The sequence below is a fragment of the Paramisgurnus dabryanus genome, chromosome 7 (assembly GCF_030506205.2).
Source record: "Paramisgurnus dabryanus chromosome 7, PD_genome_1.1, whole genome shotgun sequence".
Classification (NCBI taxonomy): domain Eukaryota; kingdom Metazoa; phylum Chordata; class Actinopteri; order Cypriniformes; family Cobitidae; genus Paramisgurnus; species Paramisgurnus dabryanus.
Window position 1 is genome coordinate 34,841,381 of NC_133343.1, and position 25,382 is coordinate 34,866,762.

At 37.6% G+C, this 25,382-nt stretch overlaps 1 protein-coding gene across 1 annotated transcript in view; it reads right to left on the minus strand.

Annotated features, from left to right (window-relative positions):
- tafa3a (TAFA chemokine like family member 3a) overlaps positions 1–21,633 on the minus strand; it is a 126,698-nt gene extending 105,065 nt beyond the window's left edge. Inside the window, exon 1 of the mRNA XM_065279409.2 lies at positions 21,167–21,633. The gene's annotated coding sequence lies outside the window, so the exon portion shown is untranslated. The remainder of the gene's footprint in view (positions 1–21,166) is intronic.
- Between the last annotated feature and the right edge of the window lie 3,749 nt (positions 21,634–25,382).

Genomic DNA, 25,382 nt, shown 5'->3' on the forward strand with positions numbered 1-25,382 from the left:
TCTATGGTGTTCTGTGAGGTTGTATGGATATTTAAAATAGTTCTTAGGATGTTCTGTGAGGTTGTAGTGGTTTTCCGAATGGTTGCTATGGTGTTCTTGAGGCTGAAGTAATCTTTTGGATGGTTGCTATGGTGTTCTTGAGGCTGTAGTGATATTCTTGATGCCTGTTAGGGTGTTCTGTGAGGCCGGATAATATTCTAAATGGTAGCTATGGTGTTCTGTGAGGTTTCTAGTGGTGTTCTGGATGGTTGCTATGGTGTTTTCTGAGGTTGTATGGATATTCTGGATGGTTTCTATGGTGTTCTGTGAGGTTGTATGAATATTCTAAATGGTAGCTAGGGTATTCTTGAGGCTGTAGTGATATTCTTGATGGTTGTTCTGTGAGGCTGGATAATATTCTAAATGGTAGCTAGGGTGTTCTGTGAGGTTGTAGTGGTTTTCTGGATGGTTGCTATGGTGTTTTCTGAGGTTGTATGGATATTCTGGATGGTTTCTATGGTGTTCTGTGAGGTTGTATGAATATTTAAAATAGTTCTTAGGATGTTCTGTAAGGTTGTAGTGGTGTTCTGACTGGTTGCTATGGTGTTCTTGAGGCTGTGGTGATATTCTTGATGGTTATTAGGGTGTTCTGTGAGGCCGAAAAATATTCTAAATTGTAGCTAGGGTGTTCTGTGAGGTTGAAGTGGTGTTCTGGATGGTTGCTGTGGTGTTTTCTAAGGTTGTATGGATATTCTGGATGGTTTCTATGGTGTTCTGTGAGGTTGTATGGATATTTAAAAAAGTTCTTAGGATGTTCTGTGAGGTTGTAGTGGTGTTCTGAATGGTTGCTATGGTGTTCTTGAGACTGAAGTGATCTTTTGGATGGTTGCTATGGTGTTTTTGAGGCTGTAGTGATATTCTTGATGGTTGTTAGGGTGTTCTGTGAGGCCAGATAATATTTAAAATGGTACCTATGGTGTTCTGTGAGGTTGTAGTGGTGTTCTGGATGGTTGCTGAGGTGTTTTCTGAGGTTGTATGGATATTCTGGATGGTGTTCTGTGAGGTTGTATGGATATTTAAAATAGTTCTTAGGATGTTCTGTGAGTTTGTAGTGGTGTTCTGAATGGTTGCTATGGTGTTCTTGAGGCTGTAGTGATATTCTTGATGGTTGTTAGGGTGTTCTGTGAGGCCGGATAATATTCTAAATGGTAGCTTGGGTGTTCTGTGAAGTTGTAGTGGTGTTCTGGATGGTTGCTATGGTGTTCTTAAGGGTGTAGTGATATTTTAGATGGTTGTTAGGGTGTTCTGTGAGGCCAGATGATATTCTGAATGTAAGCTAGGGTGTTCTGTGAGGGTGTATGGATATTCAAAATAGTTGGTAGGGTGTTCTCTGAGGCTGTATGGATATTCTGGATGGTTGCTTGGGTGTTTCTGAGGCTGTAGTGATATTGTGGATGGTTGCTATGGTGTACTTGAGGCTGTAGTGATATTATGGATGGTTGTTAGGGTGTTCTTTGAGGCCAGATGATATTCTGAATGGTAGCTAGGGTGTTCTGTGAGGTTGTATGGATATTCAAAATATTTTTTACAGTATTCTGTGAGGTTGTAATGATACTTTGGATGGCTGCTAGGGTTGAAAATGGTTGTTAAGGTGTTCTTGTGGTTGTAGTGATGTTCTGGATGGTTGAAAGAGTGTTTTCTGAGGTTGTATGGATATTTTGGATGGTTTCTATGGTGTTCTCTGAAGTGGTAGGGATATTCTGGATGGCTGCTAGGGTGTTATGTAAGTTTGTATGGATATTCTGGTGGTTGCTATGGAGTTCTGTGAGGTCGAGGGATATTCTGGGTGGTTGCTGGGGAGTCCTGTGCAGTTGTAAAGATATTCTGAATGGTTGCTAGGGTATTCTGTGAGGTTGCAGGGATATTCTGGATGATTGCATATGGTGGTCTGAAAGGTTTTATGGATATTCTGAATGGTTGCTAGGGTGTTTTTGAGGTTTTAGGAAAATTCTGGAAAGGTTAAAAGGGTCAACCTACAATTGCTTCCCTGAGACTTAAATCTCTTTAAAGTTTAAATCTTAAATGTAAGCCCATTTAAGGCACTATGTTATGCTTCAACATAAAAAGCATTATGCAGTACTCTAAATATTAGCATGCATTATAGAAAATCTAACACGGAAAACAGGAATGAGTGATTTAATATAGCAAGTTATTAAAAATGTGTAAAGTACCTGTGAGTCGATTGTCAGAAAATGTTAAAGTTAGCAGCTGCAGACATTTTAATACGATAAGCAAAACGTCTTTCCGATTTGAAGCCCCAAATGGGGAAACTGTTCAATAGGGTGCATTTTGTCACCATGTTGTCTCAGACGATGGTTTCAAAAGAGAGGGGTGAGCTGTGGACTGAGCCATTGGTTGCAATTGACAGAAATCAAAGTATTGTGCAAATAAAAGGATACTTAATTTAATTTGAATATTTTGTCCCGCAACTTTTAATCTTTTCTGAAACTTCTAATCGTTTCTAATCTTGCATCTGCCTGCTTAAATCGACTGATTCAGCCGTAACGCATTTGACTTCCCACCCCCACAATATGTGCCAGCGATATGGAACAGCTCCATTTCAATAGGCGAATCACTTCGATCACATCAAGTCTTATCTTTGCATGTAGCAAGCATATTATTCAAATATACAGTACATATAACAGCTTGATCAAAAGAGCGTGTGCCCAAAGCTGCCCTTCAGCCAACTCCAACATGTGGGTGGGGATAACAAAAACGAATATTCCGATATCTGTTTCATATTCTTTGTCATAGATCAAGGCCAAGACAAGGCTCTGTGCAATGAATTTGTGATGAGAAGCCTCCTTTGATGTTCTCGCTGTTCTTTCAAAGAATTATTTAAGAATGAGTAACTTGAAGACTTTCTATGTTAGGTCAGATAAAAAATGCCCTATAGCAGGCGGTGAAAAATGGAGAGAAAGAGAAAGAGAGAGGTTCTTCCTTTGTTGAGCTTTCGATCTTTCCTCTGCCAGCTTATTTATTAGACATGAGAGGGTCAAAAACCGCCGGAGGCTCCTATTTTAATCTGTCAACTGCTTACTGTTCCAGGTTCTGTCCGGGGAATCCCGCCCACAGACCTCTGTGAAAAGCGCCAAACGTGAAACATTTACCGTAATTGTGCGCTTTATTGTCTCGAATTCCTCTAATTACAATCAGAGAGCGGCCCTTTCAGCTCCGACAAAGAAATAACAAGCATCACAGAAAAATAACAACCGATTGCCGTAGCCTATAATTGCGATTTTCAGCCTCAAATTGCGGCCTAATGATTACAGGCGTGGGGCGGACCTGGAAGAGGGCGCTGGGAGCAAAAACGACGCTTGAGAGGGAGAAAGATTGAGACCCTGAGCGTGTGCAGAGCAGAGCAACGGGAGGTAAAAAGCAAAGGGGTGTTTCAATTTTGATATGAAAACCGAGGGGCAACCTTCCGATCTCTCAGATGAAGCCAACAAGGAAGTGACTTAAACTTCAATTCATCGAATGGCCGCTTGAGGCTGGCTTCAAAAGGGAGTCAATTCCAATAGACCTCCATGTTAAAATGGCCAGCTTTACAGTAGAAAATAATATGTTTACAGCCTGGTACAAAAAGTGTTTTTGGTCTGTATAGCTAATTTTGTCCTTCATGACAACTGTGAGGGGGGTAAATTTTTTTGTAACTCATCCATTTAAATTATATTAAGTCTTAAAGGTCTGCATAATTAAGGGCGTGGCCACTTGAGTGACGGTTGAAAAGCCACTGCTGTCATTAAAATCGAGCTAGGCGGGCGTGGTTTCAGCAACCATGATGAAAACTGATGGATTTCAATGTTTTAAAACATTTAGCTTTTAAAAATGTTATGTGCCTTTATGTGTACATTACGGCTGGTAAATGAATAATAAAAGAATGCCAGGATATAACACCTGAATTATCAATCTTAAAATAATAAACATGATACATTTTTTAAACTGATAACCTGAAAAAGCTAGACTGAAAAAAATCTATATTTATGCAAAAATGTTTTTAATGTGACATTTACACAAATTACAAATTTGCTTTATGATGTTTTCCCAGCGCTAATAGTTTATATTATTATACACAGTTAGTAAATTTAGTGGCCAAAATTGATGCCCAACTTTAACAATTCACATCAAATATTTTAATAAAGATGCATAAAAAAAGAGTATTAAGACAAAATTAAGGGTGCTTGGCAAAAAACTGACAAACAACAAATAAGACACAGCCCAGTACATTGACTACATACAAAATATTACCACAAAACATAATCAACAAATATAAATAACAGATAAAATTGCAGTCAATGTATGCTTTATTACTTGTAAACTTTTGTTTTTCTATGTATTTTTTGTAGATTCAAATAAAATCCAGACTCTCAACACTGTAAAAAGTAAAAGTTGGATCAACTTTAAAAAAATATTCAATTGGTAACACCTAAAAGTTTTTTTCAACTTAAATGTTCTTATTTTAAGTAGAAAATGTTTAAATATTTTAGGTATTACCTTTTTTTAGGTATTTCACCTTAAAGGGATAGTTTACCCAGAAATACACACCTGTATACAGGTACACACCTGTATAAATTTCTGATGAACACAAATAAAGATATTTTGAGGAATGTTTGGAACCAAACCAATCAGAGGCCCCATTGACTTACATTATATAAATAAAGAATATTATTGAAGTCAATGGGGCCTCTGATTTGTTTGGTTCCAAACATTCCTCAAAATATCTTCAATCTTGTTTATCAGAACAAAGAAATGTATAACATATAACATTTACAACATGAGAGTAAATGATGAATTTTTTTGGTGAACTATCCCTTTAAATTTTTAAGTGAGAAAATTTAAGTTTATAAAACTTAACTTTTTTAGGCGTTACTAATTAAAGAACGTTTTTAAAGGCGGGGTGCATGATTTCTAAAAGCCAATGTTGACATCTGAAATCACCTAAACAAACACACCCCTACCTCAATAGAATCTGGACCATTTTTGATAAACCCGCCCCACACATACGCAACCCAGGCAATGATGTCGGTTAGTAAACACGCCCCTTAATGCTGATTGGCTACAAGTGTGTTTTGGTAGTTGGCCCAACTCCCTTTTACAAAGCATTTTTCAAAAATCATGCACCCCGCCTTTAAGTAGAGCAGCTTTCACTTTTTACAGTGTAATATGCTGCTTTTTGCCAAATAATTTTGTCTAATAATTATTTCATTTAAGTTAAACGTTTTGTCTATTTTGTACCATATACCTCATATTTTAATGGTGTAATCAAACCAGAGGAGGCATTACTGTTAAAGCAAATATTGCAGAAATTTTCACTTTTGGGCAATACTGTATAAACATTTTTACATAAAAGTTACAGTAAATATATAAAGCTTAATAAAGTTAAAAGTTAACAAGCAATCAAAAGTTTGTCATCCAGGAGTAAAATTTGAGGAAAAATTTTTTTCCATAATATCCAGCTTTTGTGAAATGATGAAAAAAAATTAGGATACAAATAATTTAAGCTATCTATGAGTCTTAACAAGACAAAGGTGTCATTTTGTTGCATAAAAGTTATTTCAACCTTATTAATTTTAATATTGAGTGGAGTTGACATTAGTCCGTGATGTTCAAAAGAAAAGACAAAAAAGTGATGCATAAATATACACTCTGAGGAAATAGTAGACAAAGTGTGCTTCTGTCCTGAAGGTCCACAGGGCCAAAACTGCCCTAAAGTTGAAAAAACATTCAATTACAACTTTCTCAGCTTTGTCGCTTTGCGCAACTCTTACTTTATCTAAAAAACGCAAAGCAAAGCGGAGCTCTCGGAGCCGCGGCGAGGGGTGACGGTAAAGGCCCCAGGACGTTCTGCGGCATTGGAGATAATGGAGATTCAGGAAAACAAAAAGCAGAAGTATAAAGCTGCCAAACGGCGACACGCTACAACAAGCGTAGCATGGCTGTGTGGCACAAGAGAAGGGAGGGCAGAGTTTACTGCTGCTGTCAAGGATCATGGGCCATACATCTGGAACTTACTGATGAAGAAAACCTTTAAAGCTTAAGATTCAATTCAAATTTATTTGTAAAGCACTCTTCACAATGCATATTGTGTAATTGTACAGCAAAGCCAACAATCTTTATTGCGATGGTTTATCTTGTTTTACAGTAAGAATGAAATCTGTGTAGCCTAATTTAACAAATGAACAAATCTATTTGGCATCATGGGTTTGGGGGCAGTAAGTCACTCAGCCGTTCGATCCACCAATTGAAACAACCCCGACTCTACCAGAAACGTATTTGATAACTTAATGTCGATGGCATCTCAATTTGTCCATCCGTGCCTTTTGAATATGCGAGCAAACCATAAACTAATGAAGCTTCGATCGGAAATCAGGTGGGTGCACGGAAAATTGAAAAAGTCCCGCTAAGCTCATCATCAAAATTTCAGTCTGGGACGATATTTTTCTGCAAACCCCTGCTATATTGAGAGAGCTTATGGTAATGTGGTTTGCTTTGAGAGTGGCATATTGAAAATAAGTCTGGCGGGATCGAAAAGGGAGTGCGGGGAGAGGAATCCGGCCCTGAGCAATTTCACTCTGTTTACACAGCACCTCACAACGACGCTGCCACATAAACTCGGTGTGATGAAGCCCAGGGCAAATGATGGCCAGCTACTGTACAGAACTAAAGGAATAACATTCATGACAATGTAACATACAGCGGCTATTACAGTAAACAAGTACGCATGAAATCACATTTTGTGTATATGTTAGAGGTCTCCACCCGTCCACTTAGATCTAAAAAACCTGATGACCCGAGTGGGTTCGGGTCTAAAAGTTTCACGTGTGCCAGGGACACAAGTCGGGTATAATCTATATAATCTATCTTGCGTGTGTGAGTCCTTTTCCAACCCCTCCTTGACATCGTGTGTCTGGCAGTAGTTTAACTCTTTCCCCGCCATTGACAAGATATCTTGTCATTTAACAGAAAACATTTGCATAAAAAAGGTGTTACTGATGCAGTTTTAGGGTTATCTGTAATACCGTGATTATCCACTAGATTCCCTAATTTATAAAAAAAATAAAGCAATTTTTTTACACTGCGTTTATGTTTTGATAATTGTTCTAAATCTGATCCCTAACAAAATTCCTTCACAAAAATGCAATTATTTCAGCAAGAAAAATACCCATATTTAAGAGTTTATAAACAGAGAAAAAAATATAGATAAGATGAAACGGGTTTTCCCGTTTTGTTTGTTTGTTTGTTTATTGTTTGTTTGAAAGCAGAGGCTCTGTTCTTTCATTTGATATAATTTTATGTTTATATATTTTTAGAAGAAAATTTTAAATTTAGGTTAACTCATTGACAAGATATCTCGTCATTTGAGAGAAAAAAATTGCTTAAAAAAAGGTGTTACTGACAAGGTTTTAAGGTTATCTGTAATACCACATTATCCACTCGATAGGAAACCCCATATTTAAGAGTTTATAAACAGAGAATAAAATATAGATAGAAAGAAAGTTTTTTCCCATTTTGTTTGTTTGTTAATTGTTTGTTTGAAAGCAGAGGCTCGGTTCTTTTTTATTTGATTTATTTGTATGTTTATATATTTTTAGAATAAAAATTTCCTGGAAGGTTTTTTTTGGAAACTTTTGTAAAAATCACAAAAAAATGCTGGATGGCAACTTTTAAAAAAAAGGCTATCGGCGAATTAGTTAATTTTTTTGAGACAGACTTGTCAATCCATGGCCGCGGGAAGTGGGGGTTGTGCGGTTAAAAATATTACAATTATTTATTGCAAAAAATATTTTGATACATTTATATATTACTTATGAATATTTTATGAAATTATTTTTGATTTTGATTTGGTTATTATGTGTATTTTGGATTTTACTTTCAGTACAGTCTGTGCCTAGACTGTAAAAAAATTCCGTAGAAATTACAATGTTATTGCAGCTGGGTTGCCGGTAATTTACCATAGATTTAAATTTATGTTATTTACTGGCAAGAGTTTATTCAAAGTTAAATATTTTTTAAATATTAACAAGTCTTTATCTTTACAGAATAAAACTATACAATAACAGCCTCATGCAAAGCATTCTGGGAACCAGAAATCATCATCAACCTTTTTCTGTTTTTTGCTTCAGATTTTGTTTCCCAGAATGTTTTGCTTGATGCTGTTTTTTTAGTTTTACTCTGTAAAGACAAAGACTTGTAAATGTTAAATGTTCCTTTAACTTTGAACAAAATGTTGCCAGTAAATAACATAAATTTTAATCTACGGTAAATTACCGGCAACCCAGCTGCAATTTCTACGGATTTTTTTTACAGTGTACCCATCTCCGTGGCCTCATCTGAGCGCACTTTCTCCGCCTTGCGTCTTTTGAAGACATGGGTATGCAGCACCATGACCCAGAAAAGACTCACACACCTTTTAAATTTTGTACATTGTACATTTTAACCTTGGTGTCGTCATCAGATAACAAAGTAAAATAAATGGAGCAGCAGGCCAAATGGGTTGCGAGCCCACCGGGGTTTCTTTCTGTATGACTGTTGCGTGCGGTCTGCAAACTGCACACACGTCGGTGCCATTTAAATTCGGGTCCAGTTGGGTAAGAGAAAATGCCAAAGTCGGAATCATGTCTAATTTTCTCGTGTTTGTCTCGGTTTGTTTCTTTCTTTGAAAAAAGGTATGCATGTTCGGGTATAAATTGATTCGAGTCATTTCGGGTAATTATTAGCCTATTGATGGCCACTATACCATTGGAAAACCAACGTGGCATGGTGGCCACTTTTGAACAACGTAGCCTACTATACGTATACTAGAGGTATTCTCGGGTACGTATACTAGAGGCATACCTATTTAAGTATAGTAGGCTACGTTGTCCAAAAGTGCCACCATGCCACCGTTGGTTTTCCAATGGTATAGGAAAACCAAAATCCAAAATAATCGGGTGCCTGCGGACACCCGTGGTTAAAGGCGCTCTAAGCGAATTGAAGCATTTTAGACCTACCCGTTCTCACCAAGATGCGTACAAATGACACGCAGAGTGATTATCGTGCAATAGATACGCCAAATTCCGATTTTGCGTGCATATGATACGCCAGTCCTTCCCATTCACTTATATGGCGAATTGTTTCGTGACGTTTTATTTATTGTTTTCTCATTTGTTTTCTGTTTTTTAAACCATTTTCGCTTGGGTTTAGGGTTAGATTTCACATTTGTTTAAGCAGGTTATTTAATATACAGGTTTCTCTAAGTTTTTAACTATATTTAAGCCATGGTCGCTTGGAGTTGGGGTTAGAGTTGGGGTTTGGGTTAGGATGTCATTTTTATATAACAAAAAGTTGTTCTAACCCTAAACCCAAGCGAAAATGGTAAAAAAAACAGAAAACAAATGAGAAAACAATAAATAAAACGTCACGAAACGATTCGCCATATAAGTGAATGGGAAGGACTGGCGTATCATATGCACGCAAAATCGGAATTTGGCATATCTATTGCACGATAATCACACTGTGTGTCATTTGTACGCTTTTTGGTGAGAATGGGTTGTTTAGACCATAAAACATTTTTTGTTACATACCGGAAACATCTCCTCACTATCTGCTTGCTGCCTGTCCGCTGATCAAACTGTAAAAAAACGCGATCTCTGTAGACAGCCCAGGCTTCACAAACGGCAATATCAACAAGTGGCCAAACCTAGCATCACAAAACAAAACAAAGTATTCCAGCCAATAAACGAAAAAAAGGATTTGGGGGAGGGGGTTGGGCGCGTTCATGAAAGCACGGAAGGGAGGGGGAGGGGGAGGAGTTAGCTACGCTCCGTCTGTTTGAAAACAGTTTCAAACGTCAACAATAACTAACGTCTCGCAGATTCGCTTAGAGAGCCTTTAAGAGTCATCCAAAAATATTTTTAACGATATTCGGTTCGCGTCGGTCGGGTCGTTTGAAAAATAGATGCCAATTAACTATTTTAAACAATTACTACTTAAAAAAAATGTGGCCCAGGAATTTTTTTTGTGGTCCGAGTTGCGGGCAGGTCAGCTGAAAACATCGGTCGGGTGCCGGTTGTTTATTCATTGACCCGCGCATCACTGGTGGCCGTTTATAATTTTTAGGTGAACATCAATTCGATAAAGTTTTAGCAGAAACACCTAAGACAAAACTTAACAACTACCTGAGAATATCAAGAGTGATGAAAGAGCAAAAACATTTTCCAGTGGTGACAAACAAATAGAGAGAAAGAATCAACCTAAAATGAATTTTCACGTTTCATCTCAAAAGAGCATGCCGTGCGGTATTCTGGGATCTTCTCGCTCCTGTGGAAGCAAGGCCGGGAACACTGATGACTCCCAGGCAACCAATTTGTTTGTTTATTGACTTGGTGTTTTGTCTTGGTTACAGTTCATTGCAGCCTGCCTCCACTCCAGCACGCTCTTTTAAATGGCATCTATAAAACATGCCACCCCACTCCTCCATCTTCCCCATCGCTCTCACGCACATATCTGTATCTTCTTCACTCCGTGTCCCTTTATTTCTTTCCCTCTCTCTTTTCGTCTTTCTTTGTCTCTCACCCGTAACATCCGTCAAGCATTATGCGGCGGCACAGATGCTTCCAGGATGCCCACTCGCAATCTCAGCTCTCACAAAGCCTCCCCGCTCTCTGCTAAATCCAATCACACACGGAGCCGCGTTCAACAAAGAGCAAGTCGGCACGGAGAATAATCGCTTGCAAAATATCTGCAAGGTTACGGCGTTGCGTAATATGTGCTATGGGAGTTTAGCGTAACGATTGCCAGCTAGCTTTTTATGGGGTTTTGTGATGCAATGAAATAAAGTGTGATCATTAATTGTAACAAAAAACTCATAAAGGGTTTGTGTAGGCTGAGGCTTTCCCCTGTTAAACAAGCTCATTCCTCTATATAGACTCGTAAAGCGTGTCTGAAAATCAGATTAAATATTTGCAGCTACATAAATTATGTAAATAATGACACGGCAGTGTGCAAGCTACAGTATGTGACCGGAATTGCAAAGATGTTGCTGTTTAAAATAATTATTTCATTAGTATTATTGTTATTGCTAAAACTAATCGTGATTACAATTACAGTGAAACTATTACATAATCGCCAAAAGCCTCAATTTGTGCTCATTTCTGTACGTTTCCCAGTATGTTTGAGTACCAAACACAGTGGAGAATCAGATATTTTAAAAGTGATAAGTTGACGTATCCTTAAGCCATTTATTTAGGATTTTTACTAACAACATCCCATAATTATTTGTTATTTACATTATATTATTTAGTTTTGGATGTTTAAAATTTACCATGCAGCAGCTTCACAGAAAGTTATAAAACATTTTAAAACTTGAATATAAAATATATAATATGCAATAATAATCGCATTTACAATATCAAGGTGAATAATTGTCAATTATGATTTGTTATTATCGTGCATCACTTATTGCTATTAATATACACCTATTTTGCTGTATTTAGATTAGACCCATACAACAAAAAAATAAAAAAATTATCTGGCTAAAATATATTTTAAATATATGCAAAATATATTTTGTAGAAAGCAAAACTTAATTAAATATATTTTTTAATTTGAAAATATATTTAGTTTTAACCTTCATATATCAACATATATTTCAAAATGTATTTCAAAGGCAAGCAAATACATTTCTAACTGTACAACCCATATGGCAAAAAATATACTCTTTGCTAAACTATAATTTAAATATATGATAAATACAAGTTATTTGTGTCGTTGAAAACATATTTAATTTTAAACCTCTCTTATGCTTACAGGTTTTTAACATAAACAAAGTTTTTCTTCTAATGTGATGTGAAAATATTTCCTTGGACTGAAATATATTTTTAAATGCTTTAAAATGTATTGTTTTTTATTATAGATTTTTTTTTAAATATACATGGGGTCTCCAACCTTTTGTGAGCAAGTGTCTACCACAATGGAGGGCTTCTTTTTTGATATAGTCCACTCAAAACTGCTTTATTTTACTTGGTTTAAATATTAACATACATAAAAGAAGCCAAGCTAATATAAAAAATATGTAATAAATTTATAAACAAAGGCTTTTAATAGAATGTGCTTTGGTGGGCAACTCACAGACTCCATGCGGGCACCATGTTGGAGACCAATGGCCTAAACTATATTGGTGAAAAATATATTTTTCCAAAATATATTAAAGTGCACCTATTTCAAGTTATTTTGTGTATTTGGTATAATACAAAGTCTTTGCGTGGTTTATGGTTAAAAAAACATTATTTTTCACATACCGTTCATTTTTGTAGCTCCAGATTTCACTCTCTTCCTGAAACACACGGATTGAAAAGCTCTGTGTCCCTGATTGGCCATCTAATCTGTATGTTGTGATTGGCCTGAATACCTCTGACATCAGCCGGAAATGTGACGCTTCGTACTATGTTTGAAAGATTCGGTTGCTAACAGGTGTTAACTTATAGTCTGTGAGTCCGAAGCGGGAGGAATTATGATTATGTCGGTCTTGTCTACATCACCAATCCCAGGAAGTAAACTGTTGCCTACAATCTGTGTGTTTTTGTAGTCCAAGAAAAGAGATTTATGTTGGAAATGATAACTCACATCATCGTTTACTTTGGGGTTTGTACCTTTTGCATATCATTAAAATGTACTAACACGCACTTACACACCAAAGGAAATTTAAAAACGTGACTCGGACAACAGGTGCTCTTTCAAAAATATATATTTTTTGACATATGGGTCAGAGCCTGCCAGAGATTTGTGAGCGATGAACATCAGACTGTCCAATGAAAAGTAAAACCTCTACCAACGATGAGCTCATTTTCGAGGGCACATGATGCAAAGCTTTACCCATCATAAGTGTGGATCATTATGTTAAAATATGTGTTCGATGCGTCATGTGAACCATGTGCATCAAGCGACTTATCAAAATACGTGCCTGCTGCACACGCATCAAAAGGATTTAATAAAAGAGACGTTCACATTCACGAAATACTCGCAAGACACTAAGGGGCTGTCCACACGGAGACGCGTATCACTGTATACGTATGAATTTGTTATCGTATTGGCGTTTCATCCACACGGATCCGGCGTTTTGGGAGACTGAATCCGCTATTTTTTGAAACCGGGTCTTAAAGTGGATAAATATGAAACCGACACCCTTGCGGTTTCGTCTGTACAGCCAATCCATATATTTTGTGAAGCGAAAACGTCATCCCATCACGTGTCGGAAGCGTCACACGTAACAGCAACAACAATAACGGCGGACTACGTGATTGTGTTCGTGCTACAGAAGCTACTAAAGCCTACTAGCTTTATTACAGCAAAATCTATTGCTTCTATGCAATTGTGGTGACCAAAAAGCGATAATGGACAACACCATACGTTGGTTATGCGCATGCTCAAAGTCTTCTTCTCCGTGTATAGTGTATATCTGTGGCAGAATTACAGCGCCCCATACTGGTCCGGCATATATACTACACCGCTTTCAGTCGGTTTCAGTGGTTTCGTGTTTACGGATTATTTTTTTAGAGCAAGGAAAAAAAATGATCGGATAGGGAATGCACCGGCTTCATGTGGACATAGCCTAACTTAACACTAAACTCTACTGAAAAATCTAGCTGAGACCAGCACAAGCTGGTAGCTGGTTTTAGGTGGTTTGGCAGTAGCTGGTTTACTGTAAGATGGTCCTCCAAGCCTAGCAAAGCTGGACCAGCATAAAAAGTGACCAAAACACAGCTAGACCAGCTTGCTACATTAGCAAAACCAGCTAAAACCAAGATGGGAGACCAGCTAAAACCAGCTTACCAGCTTATGATGGATTTTCAGATTAAACATGAGCATCTCTTTTATCATAAACCCCTTCGAAGCGTCTGCAGCAGGCTCGTATTTTGAAATAATGCGTGATGCACACAAGTTTACATGACATGCCGACGCATATTTTGACATGACAAGCCACACACATGACAGGCTAAATATATGTTGTGACGAGCTTCGCATCGTGCACCTTCGAAAAGAAGTCATCAACCTGGCCACCACTGGATTAAGTAGTGATTAATTATCATAATCTATTTACAGTCCAAGTCAAGAGTCTTTTCAAAATGGTCTTAAAAAGATGCTCACAGAGAAAAAGAGATCTCATCTATGATTTTTCTTATGGGTTCTGTTACAGTTCGCCGGCATGTACTTCTCTTTACACACTCATAGTCTGTGCTGTGTCGCCTGGATGTTTATTGCTATTTTGTTGATGCTTTGTCATCGTTCTCCCGCACACAGATGCAGAGATAAGCCGCGACTCAGATGAGCCGTCACAGCTTCCTCAATTGGCTATGCAACCGAGCTTTGGAAGCGTTACAAATAGTGTGACATCCATCTTAATGTTTGGCGTAGCTGCTATATTTGCTCTAAATAGGTAATTCAAGCATGCTGTTCTGAGACCGCTTTAGTATCTTTAATTACAAACCAAACCATTAGGATTCAATGGAGGAAACATTACCAGCATCGCTTCACTTCCTATGCTGGCACTGCATGAGAACATAAAAATCATCCAGACTTGAAGAAATGAACAAAACACTGTATATCTAAGGAGGTTCGGCCACGCTCTTCACCCATTCGGAGACCTGCTTAGCTTACACCGACCAGAGCGGTTGCATGATTTCAATTTGACACAGCAATGGTGCGATTGCAATGAGCGGAGACTCATCTCCGAGGCACGGTGACAATAGCAAATCCATCCCGCATTGGTTGCACTTTCCTCTCGCAAGGATGCAAAGCAATATCTACAAATTACAGCCTCTACAATACTACAGGCCAAAGGCTGAGGACACGATTACAACAGCCTGCTCCTCAGGAAAAACAAAACAAGTGGAAGGGGCTCTTGTATTTCTGCCTCGCCTCAGCAATAAATCACCAGACATCTCATGCATGTGAAGTAATCTTAAACACCCTGACTCTGAGAGAAAGTTGCCCCCGAGAGATGAGCTACCATCAGGCACCGTGCCTGGAAGAGTAAGTTGGAGCATAATGGAAGACAAAGATTGGTGGATCTCCACTGGTTTCGCTGAAGGAGTCAGACAGTGGACATCAAGCGTATAAGCAAATCAAAAGTGTACTTTTAAGTATACAATCGAAAAATATGGACCCAATAATATTTAACTTTTTCAGACAACATACGCTCTAGAAGATGCTGGGTTATTTTTAACTCAACGTTGGGTCAAAAAAGGACAAACCCAACTTTTGGGGTAAATTAACCCAGAAATGTTTATATCTGACCCAACAATAGGTTAAAACAATCCATAATTTTGGGATGTACCAACCCAGCTACATCTTACAACCCAGGCTACCTACTTTATACTGTTGGCACTGACTGTTTTGGGTGTCCAGGTGTCAAAACAACCCCTATAATGATATTTAGCCCCGGAAATAAAAATTTTGCAGATGAACCCTGCCAAAAACACAGATTTTACATTGAGAACACGATTGGGTTTGTTGTGGGCTAGTTTAAAGTAGCAATTAAAGGGATAGTTCGGCCAAAAACGATATTAAACCCATGATTTACTCACCCCCAAGCTGTCCGAGTTGCATATGTCCATCGTTTTTCAGACAAACACATTTTCGGATATTTTAGAAAATATTTTAGATCTTTCTGTTCATTAAATGTAATGTCACGGGGTCCAGCAATAGTCCACGACCTTCAAGTCCAAAAAAGTGCGTCCATCCTTCACAAATTAAATCCAAACGGCTCCAGGATGATAAACAAAGGTCTTCTGTGGGTAATCCGTGCGGTGTTGTTGTAGAAATATCCATATTTAAAATGTTATTAACGTTATAAACTACCTTCCGGTAGCGCCGCCATCTTAGACTCAGGAGAGAGTATTAGCGTAGTGTACGCACTTTTCTTAGTGACGTATGACAAATTCGGAGGGCGGGGGCACAGAGCAGCAGCAGAGAAACTCTGTACGCTGCGTAAGCTCTCATCCTGAATGCGGATCACTCCAAGATGGCGGCGCTACCGGAAGGTAGTTTATAACGTTAATAACATTTTAAATATGGATATTTCTACAACAACACCGCACGGATTACCCACAGAAGACCTTTGTTTATCATCCTGGAGCCGTTTGGATTTAATTTGTGAAGGATGGACGCACTTTTTTGGACTTGAAGGTCGTGGACTATTGCTGGACCCCGTGACATTACATTTAATGAACAGAAAGATCTAAAATATTTTCTAAAATATCCGAAAATGTGTTTGTCTGAAAAACGATGGACATATGCAACTCGGACAGCTTGGGGGTGAGTAAATCATGGGTTTAATATCGTTTTTGGCCGAACTATCCCTTTAAGCAGGTTTTTCTGTGAAAACCTGGCAACCCTGGGTTCATCCCTTTTTGCGTTGAAAACAACCCAGCATTTTTAGACATGTAAGAAGGTTGCTAATTGCCTTTTGGTCAACAAATATTTTATTGTCAACTACTATTACAAGGGAAAGTGAATATACGATGGTCAACTGGAAGAGCTTTGCATTAGCGACGCAAAAGTCATGGCTTTGATACTGATACAGATCAAGTGTATAGCTGCTATTGGATTAAAGAGTCTAAATTGGATTAAAAGAGTCTTTTTTTTTTAAATACAAATAGTTCATGTAGTGTCTTATAATGATTTTAATAAAATTTTGTATGAATTATTATACACAAGCAAAATTCTTGGAGTACAGAACGTGACATAGCCTGATCTCACCAGAATTCGTACATATTTTACAAGTTGACTTTGTATGAATTCGTACGAAGTTAATCTTGCAAAAAGTACGATTATCATAAGAAAACAATAGCGAAACCCCACCCCTAACCCCAACGTCACAGAGGTAAAAAAATTTACGAACGTGGTCGTTCGAATTAATACGAATTAGCCACCTTGTAAAATATGCATGGATTGCCATGAGATACAGTAGCGTTGGCTGCACAGTTTCAGTACCAACAATGCAATATGCACATCTACAACAGTCACATCTCAGAACGCTTTCAAACAGCAGAGAGAAACCACAGAAGTTACACATCCCGAAAAACATGGTGCTTAATTATTTTGCTTGAATAGAAGATTTTAACTCTTTCCCCGCCATTGACAAGATATCTCGTCATTTAAGAGAAAGCATTTGCTTAAAAAACAACTAATCGCTACTAATTGTTTGCAGAATAAAAGGTTTTGTTTATATCGTATATGTGTGTGTTTTGTATATAATAATTATGTGTAAATAAATACACACACATGCATGTCAAATTTGAAGAAAAAAATATTTGTATTCTTATTTATGTATGATATAATTTATATATATAAATGTATATACACATGTAAATATTTCTTAAATATATACATGCATGTGAGTGAATTTATTTATACATAATTATTATACACAAAACACACACACACATATATATACCGAGCCCCTAAGGTGAAACTTTAAAGTTTAGTTTCGTGTGCGCACCTGAAATTTTCTCGTGTGCACGTGAAACTTTTGCGTGCGCACGCAAAACTACATTTTATTAAGTTTTTTCTCTATGTCCCCTTAGGGGCTCCGTACATACACGATGTAAACAAAAACTTTTATAATGCAAACAATTAGTTGCGATTAGTTGTTATGCAGCCCTAGTTATTGGAAAATAGTGCGATTATCCACTAGATGGCTTTTTTTTACACTATGTTTATTTTTTGATAATCGTTCTGAATCGGTTCTCTAATAAAATTCCTTTACAAAAATGCAATTATTTCAGCGTTTTTGCTTAAAAATTTTGTATTTTTGAAGAAAATACACATATTTAAGAGTTTATAAGCAGAGAAAAAATATAGATAGGATGAAATGTTTTTTTCCGTTTTGTTTGTTGTTTGATTGAAAGCAGCAGGTCTGTTCTTTCATTTGATATATTTGTATGTTTATATACCTTTAGAAGAAAATTTTCTTGGAAGTTTTTTTTTTGGAAACTTTTGTGAAAATCACAAACAAATGCTGGCGGGGAATGAGATAATAACACAATCTGGTAGCTTCACACATGGTATCCCACAGCTATACTGTACATGAAATGCAAGGCAAAAGTTAATTCCTCTCAAACAGAACTTTTTGAGTCATCTAATGAGATCATCCCAAATTTCTCGTGTCGCAGTATAAATCGCAGAAAGCAAAATATCCAATGGTTCCTCCAATCTGGTGCAGGCCTAAAAATCTCTCCAATTTTATGCTTTATGCTCTCAACAGCAAACACTTGGCATGAACCTTGTTTATCTTCTGCATGTAAAGCAACAATGAATGCATTCTAGGTGGTGTTATACATTATATTGTGTTAAACATATCTGTCTGTAATGGCATCTGCTTAGCTCCTAACAAATAATGTATGTTTGCACCAAAAAAGAGAGAACAACAGTAGATATATGATATCATTATTTTCTCCTTTTAAAAGTTAATTAGCCCATATATTTTGCAAGCCTAACCTAACTATACACAACTCTATGGGTTAGTTGCATTTCAGTATACTTGCAGTTCGCATTTTTCTCTCCATAACCCAGAACCATAATCAAGCAGTGCCGGTTAAAAAGGCAGTTTGGTGCTAAAGTCGGCACCACCTGCTTTCCAGAAGCCTCTATTCATGCAATGGCGAGCTGATGATTCATGCACCTGCTTTCCACACATACGTATAGTTGAGCCGAGAGACTAAATGTGATAAAGACATGCATCATCCGTGCTTCGCTTGTGCATTAATCTCGTACTAATGCTCCTGACCTTAAAAGCAAATGTTAAGTCCTGTTTAATTGCAGCACAAACGTCTGCAAAAAACTATCTTGTCATCCTATTACGGCTAACGATTGGTGCATTGACCTGCCTTTAAGAGACAGCATAAACTCCTCCTACGAGTTTCGGTGCTATCTTTCTATATATCACCGAACGTAAGGTCACACTCTCTCTAATAATGGATTGTACCTGAGCTTGACCAGGATCACAAATGAGAAACATCTGTTTAAGTCATTTTGGTAGGACGAAGAGGGGAGATACGTATTATAGCAGTATTATTAGTTTGACTTTAATGCACTTTAAATGTGGTCACCTTAGGGCACTGCATTGCGCAGATATCAAATGCTTGGATGTCAAAATAAATGAAAAATGCTGCAACCTGTTAAAGGAATAGTTCATCCAAAAATCATAAATCATAAAAATGTTAATTTATGGTTGAGCTAGTCCTTTATTGACAGAAGTAACAAATGATCTTAATGGAGCTGAAGAAAATGAATTAAAATGTCAATACGCGAATAAAACCGATCGTCCTAATGCACCTTAATCTGTCATCAACTCACATCAACTGATGCTCCGAGATGTGAGACAGATTGCGGAGCGGTGACCTTTGCGGGTCTGACCCGCAGATCATAACCAATTTAAGTTGCCCGCCAGACACGTTCGGTAAACTAACACAGCAGCGCTGCGACCCCCCCAAAAAAATAAAAATCCGTAGCTGCCCTTTGGTCCGTCTGTCAGCAATTGCCACAAATAACATGGCACAATAAAATCATCGTCCAACAGGCCCACAGGCGTTTTCAAAGGCTGCTGATGGCGATCTATAAAGAACAGTAATGGGTCACTTGTCACGGGGCGTGAAAGGGAAGATGTACGGCGGCTCTCCGGTTGCTCTCCCGGGAGCGCAATTAATCAAGAGCCAATAGTATCAGCATGCAACAAAAGCCGTAAGGTTATTACCGCCACTCTTCCGCTGGATGAAATGCGATGATGGCGCTAATTGCAAAAAAACAGCTGACCGCACACAAGACGTGAAAGAGGAAGACGAAGGGCAGAGGAAAAGGATGAAGAGAGAAGTTGTGTGAAGTCACTCTCGGCCCTGCTGACATTATATTTGGATATATATGTATTATGATATGTTTTGTATAAAGTATGTGGCCTTCGAGTAATGATTGTATTTACAAGATGGATGCGCATAACGGGCTCCACGATGACGTAATCAGCAGTGGGAAACTCGACAGATAGGATTTTCTTTGAGTTGGAGGCGTGTCAAAAACAAAATCGGACACGAAACAAATCGGATTGGCCGACATCCAACCAGAATGTGGGCTGGGACTTTATTTTATCCAATGGGAACTGATTAAGTCATGGAAAGAAGTGAGGGGTGATGTCAGCCAAAAAGGAAAGTTGTTCAGAGTTATTACATTCTTATGAAATATTACAAAGACAAACAGTTCTTTCTTGGGAATAAACCAATCAATAATGTACAATAAAACCAAGGTGTATTAAGTAAGCAAGACGTAAGCAAGATTTAGACCTGCCTGAATAGTAGCATCGGATACTGGCTGATTTTTGGGGGGATTTTGATAAGACCCCTTTGCTATTTGGCCTGAAATAAAGCTGTGGTGTTCAGTAATGCTGTAACATTGACTTTCAACCAAAATCAGCAATATTTCGGATCGTGCTGATGTACCAATCTGCATTGATGGAGATCCCCAAAGACCACCTTAGACCAAATGCAATGCTGGTTTTTATCTTGTCTCAGTCTGAATGCCAGACAAAACCAGACCAGTGGAAACCAGCTTGATGACCCCCATAACCATTGTTTCACCAACTTTAAATGGCATTATTACTTAACAACCACATCCTGATCGTCACAGTCAGATTCTCCTGACATCCTTAAAAGCTCTTTAAGCAAAAATTACATTATGACGGCTTTGATATGCCACCAGCATCATCACCATCCTCTATATCATCTCCAAAACTGCAAACCAGTTAGGAAATACTGCACAATAGATCTGATAAATCATGAAAATCAGACCTACACTGATGATCCACCGCAACATCATCAATACACATCTGATGGGGATTCACACCTGATGTGGATTCATACTGAAACTTAATTATGCTTTAAGCTACATATGTTTTGACTGTTGTGCATTTCTGAACTGTTTATAAATAGTATTTCCCCATAATCTATTTCCAAACAATATCATAACAAATGCGCATCTTAATATAAAACATCCGATCGCTTAAACAGTTTGTCTTTTCAAACTCAAAAATGTTTTAGGGTTTGCGCTGTGTTTATATATCTCACCAAGCATACTTTCTCATGTAAAATAATCCAGGACTTACCTGTCGTTGTGCTGTCAATAAAAGTGATGGGATAACGTTCTCATTTGCTTCTCATTGTGAGAAATAACACCCGGGCGCGGATAATTTCCCTTTGCGCCAAAACGAGCCCGAGAAAAGCATCACCTACTGTGAGAACACAGTGGAAATCAGCTGGAAAAGGGATTCCTGGAGATGAAATTGTGCCAGGTTACAAAGTCTAAAATTAGTCCGGATTCCCACGCTCCAAAGTTCCTTCAGATGCGCGTGAACTTTGCGCGCTGGAGAACACTTGGATACTGGCGGTGAGATCTCGTGTTGCAATTATTGTCGCAAAGGGTTCAGATGTGCAAAATCCTTTGATCCATCACAGCCGTGTCATATGGGTAAAGAGAAAGGGTTTCGGCTGCTGCAGTCATGAGTTAAGGATGTGGATGCCCGCTGTGTTGGGTTGAGAGCGCAAGACTCCGCGCATCTCCAGTGTTCAGCGCTTCAAGCATCAGTGCGGAACCCAAGGGAGATCCTGCGCTCTGCTCTACGGAAGAACGGCGCCCCCTGGTGGATTTAAAAAGATCCATAACATGGATATATCTTATAAACTAAGCAGCATTTATTTGAAAGAAAAGCTAAAACAGATTTTTCACAATAAATAAATTTTTGGGTGATTAGATTTTGCTTTTTTCTATATCCCTGGCACTTTTGATATTAAAGTGCCTGACTATTTGGGAAAACCACCAAATAACCAAATAAACAAAAATGTATTTGGTGATGTATTATAACGTACAAAAGCCAGTTTCTTTCACTTAAAAAAACCTGTTTCAACTGTAAAATATGGACAAACCCAAACTCTGGTTTAATTAACCTAGAAAATATCCATATTTGACCCAAACATGGGTTGAATCAGCCCAGCTTAGGTTGATTTAAACCCAACGGTTGGGTTTGTCCATATTTTAACCAAACATGAGTTGAATCAATCCAGCATTTGTGTAGAAAGTCAGCAGCTCCGATGTGAATCCGGTGCAGATTTGGCCCAGAGTCGTCTGCCGTTTGGGTCAGTAGATATAAGCAATAGATTCAATGAATTCTTAGTTGACATGTCCATCTTGGTGTATGATCTCTCCATATACACTCCTTTACAGAATGTACTCACAATTGCTCAGAATGTACTCACTTGCTCTTCTATTAAACTTAAATCTACTGTTAAAGCTCCTAAATAACGGAGTGCCAATCCCATTAAAATGAGAAATGCTCCAAGTCTAGAGTGTTTTAAGAAATTTGTTAAGCCTTAAATATTTAAAAAGGTCTTTAATTGGCTTGTTTTATACCTTATTTAATTCATTGTTGTTGAGATTCTTTCTTTATATTTTATATTGTGCTATTGTACTGTTACAGAAGAATCATTGTTATTATTATTCATATTATTCATATTATTATTATTATTATTATTATTAACTATTATAATTAATTATAATTAATAATTGTACTATTATAATTAATAATGATAGTAATAATAATAATAATAATTATTATTATTATTATTATTATCATAGTAATTATTATTATCATTATCATTATTTTATTATTATCATCATTATCATCATCACCACCATCATCATCATCATCATGATTATTATTATTATTTTAAAACAATTCAAAGTCCATCTGAGCCATAGCTCTTTTGCTCTTCATTTTCTTTCTTTTACTGTAGTTTTCATCTTGTTATCCATCCTGTTAACTGAATTATTAACATATGAAGTTTAATTTCTGAGCTTGACCAGAACATATTTTAGAATGGCTGAAAAGTTCATGCATAACAGGTATGAACTTACAATAAACTGATTTCATACTAAAGAAGATTTGGGGAGCAGTCCGCTATAAATTATTGCATTTCTGAAGTTAAAGGCGGGGTGCATGATTTTTTAAAATCACTTTGGAAAAGGGAATCGAGCCGAGTACCAAAACACACTTGTAGCCAATCAGCAGTAAGGGTTGCATATATGTGGGGTGGGTCTATCAAAAGAAGGTCCAGATTCTTTTAGGGTAGGGGCGTGTTTATTTAGGTGATTTCAAATCAACAATGGCTTTCAGAGATCATGCACCCCGCCTTTAATTTGGAGAAAACGTGGATAATTATTTGTTTGTAGATGCTAAAACCCAAAGGTTTTGATGAAACGTAGATTGGATGTGATATTGCACGAATATATATTTTCTGGCATTGGCTCGCAGTGTCATTTTTCGGTTCAGTAATGGCGAGAATTTGCCTCCGCTGTTTTCAGTCTCCATTAGGTTTGACTCATAAAAGGGTTCCATATGGTTATTGCAGTGTTGTTATGACTTCATCAGACCTGCGCTGGCTTCCCACTTCCATAAGAAGCAGATGGGAGGAATAATCAATGAGGTCAGTGATTGCTTTGGCTCAAGGATGATACACAGTACATTAGTGTTCACCTCTAATGACCACAGACATTCTACCAGCATCATAAACAAGACCCACCCCGATAGCTCTTGCCCTGCATGAAACAATCAATCCTCTTTTGCTCTTGTCCACTGTTGGTCCATAAAAAAAAAGTCTGTGCTGGGTTTTAAAGTGCATTCCAGTAGCTCAAATGGTGGAGACACGTCTAAAACCAAGGTCATGGGTTGGATTCCTGTGAAATTTGCATTATCATAATGTATAGCATTTGTTTGGAATTCCCGTCTTTACAACTAATTTTCATTATTAGAATACAATCAATAATTTGGGATCCAAACATCATTTACAATTGAAATAATTATGGTTTTCACAAAATAGCGATGAGTAAGATTTTTTTTCCCATTACAGTCACAATAATTATTATAATGCAAATAAAACTTGAATTAAGTCTAGTTTTCTGTTATACAACTTCTTATTTCAGTTTTTTATGGGTAAAATGTGCTCTGAACATTCAAAAATCAAATTAATAAGTTGATTCTTTGGAAAAAAAAATTAAATAAAAAAGCAAAACTGACCCAAGACCAATAAGCTGAAGCACAATATTTTAAGCAATATAACCTTTCTTAGCTATGCATGTATCAGGGAAGATGAATTGTCCGTATTATCAGTGATGGATGGATGTCTGTAAAAACCGCGTTATGCAACCTTTACACTGAAGGTGCTTCATTGGCCACGTAACATTGTAAATAAAATGACAGCAGAGCATCACGACAAAATTGAGAAACAACACAATTATAGAGGTTACGGCAATGCATGGCGTGATGGTGAGATGTGAGACATCGGTATGATGGGGATGGGTGATGTAATGGCTTTGAAAAGTACACTGCATCGTATGTTTATTTTACCATACCTCATTGGCAATTCTTTCAGCAAAACATAGTCTAATTTATGAATGACCATGCTTAAAACAGAACCAAATTTGCATATATAATTTTATTTCTGCCTTTTGATGAACTCAAAGATCGAATACTTTTTCGATGTAAACAAGGCCTATTTTTCTTAGGCCTAGTCCACACGGACACAGGTATTTTTATAACCACAATTTTTCCTCCTGCATTTAAAAAAAACACGCTATCACGCCCTGTCAAGAGCATGCCACACCAGCAAGCGATGATATAACCCTAATCATAAAGCCACGGTGGCCAATCAGAAGCCTTTATCAAACGCAAAAACCCCGGTCCACACGGACACGGGAATTTTTATAACCAGAGTTTTTACTTCCAAAAAATCCCGTCCACACATGCTCGGTTTAAAAGAAATCTCAGTCCACATGAAAAAGCAAAAACACACTATCAATTTCTGTCAAGAGCATGCCACACCAGCAGGCAGCGATACCCAAATCGTACCCAAATCGTAAACCCACCTTGGCCAATCAGAAGCCAAACAAAAGTTACGTTGCAAGGCAAAAACCCCAGTTTTACTGTCTACACGACAACACTGCAACCTGAGTTTCTTAAAATCCTCACCCTGGAAAGGGTTTTCAAGGGTTTCATTGCCCTTACTGCGTTTCTATGTGGACGAATGGCCGAACCGCGCAAAAAAAGTCACTGTTACAAAAAATACTCGTGTCCGTGTGGACAAAGCCTCAAATATTGTTCACAAAACTGTCTAAATCTGTATAAGTGAGCACTTCTCCTTTGTCGGGATAATCCATCCACCTCACAGATGTGGCATATCAGACAGCATGATTATTGCACAGGTGAGCCTTAGGCTGGCTGCAATAAAAGGCCACTATAAAATGTGCAGTTTTAATGTATTGGGGGGTCC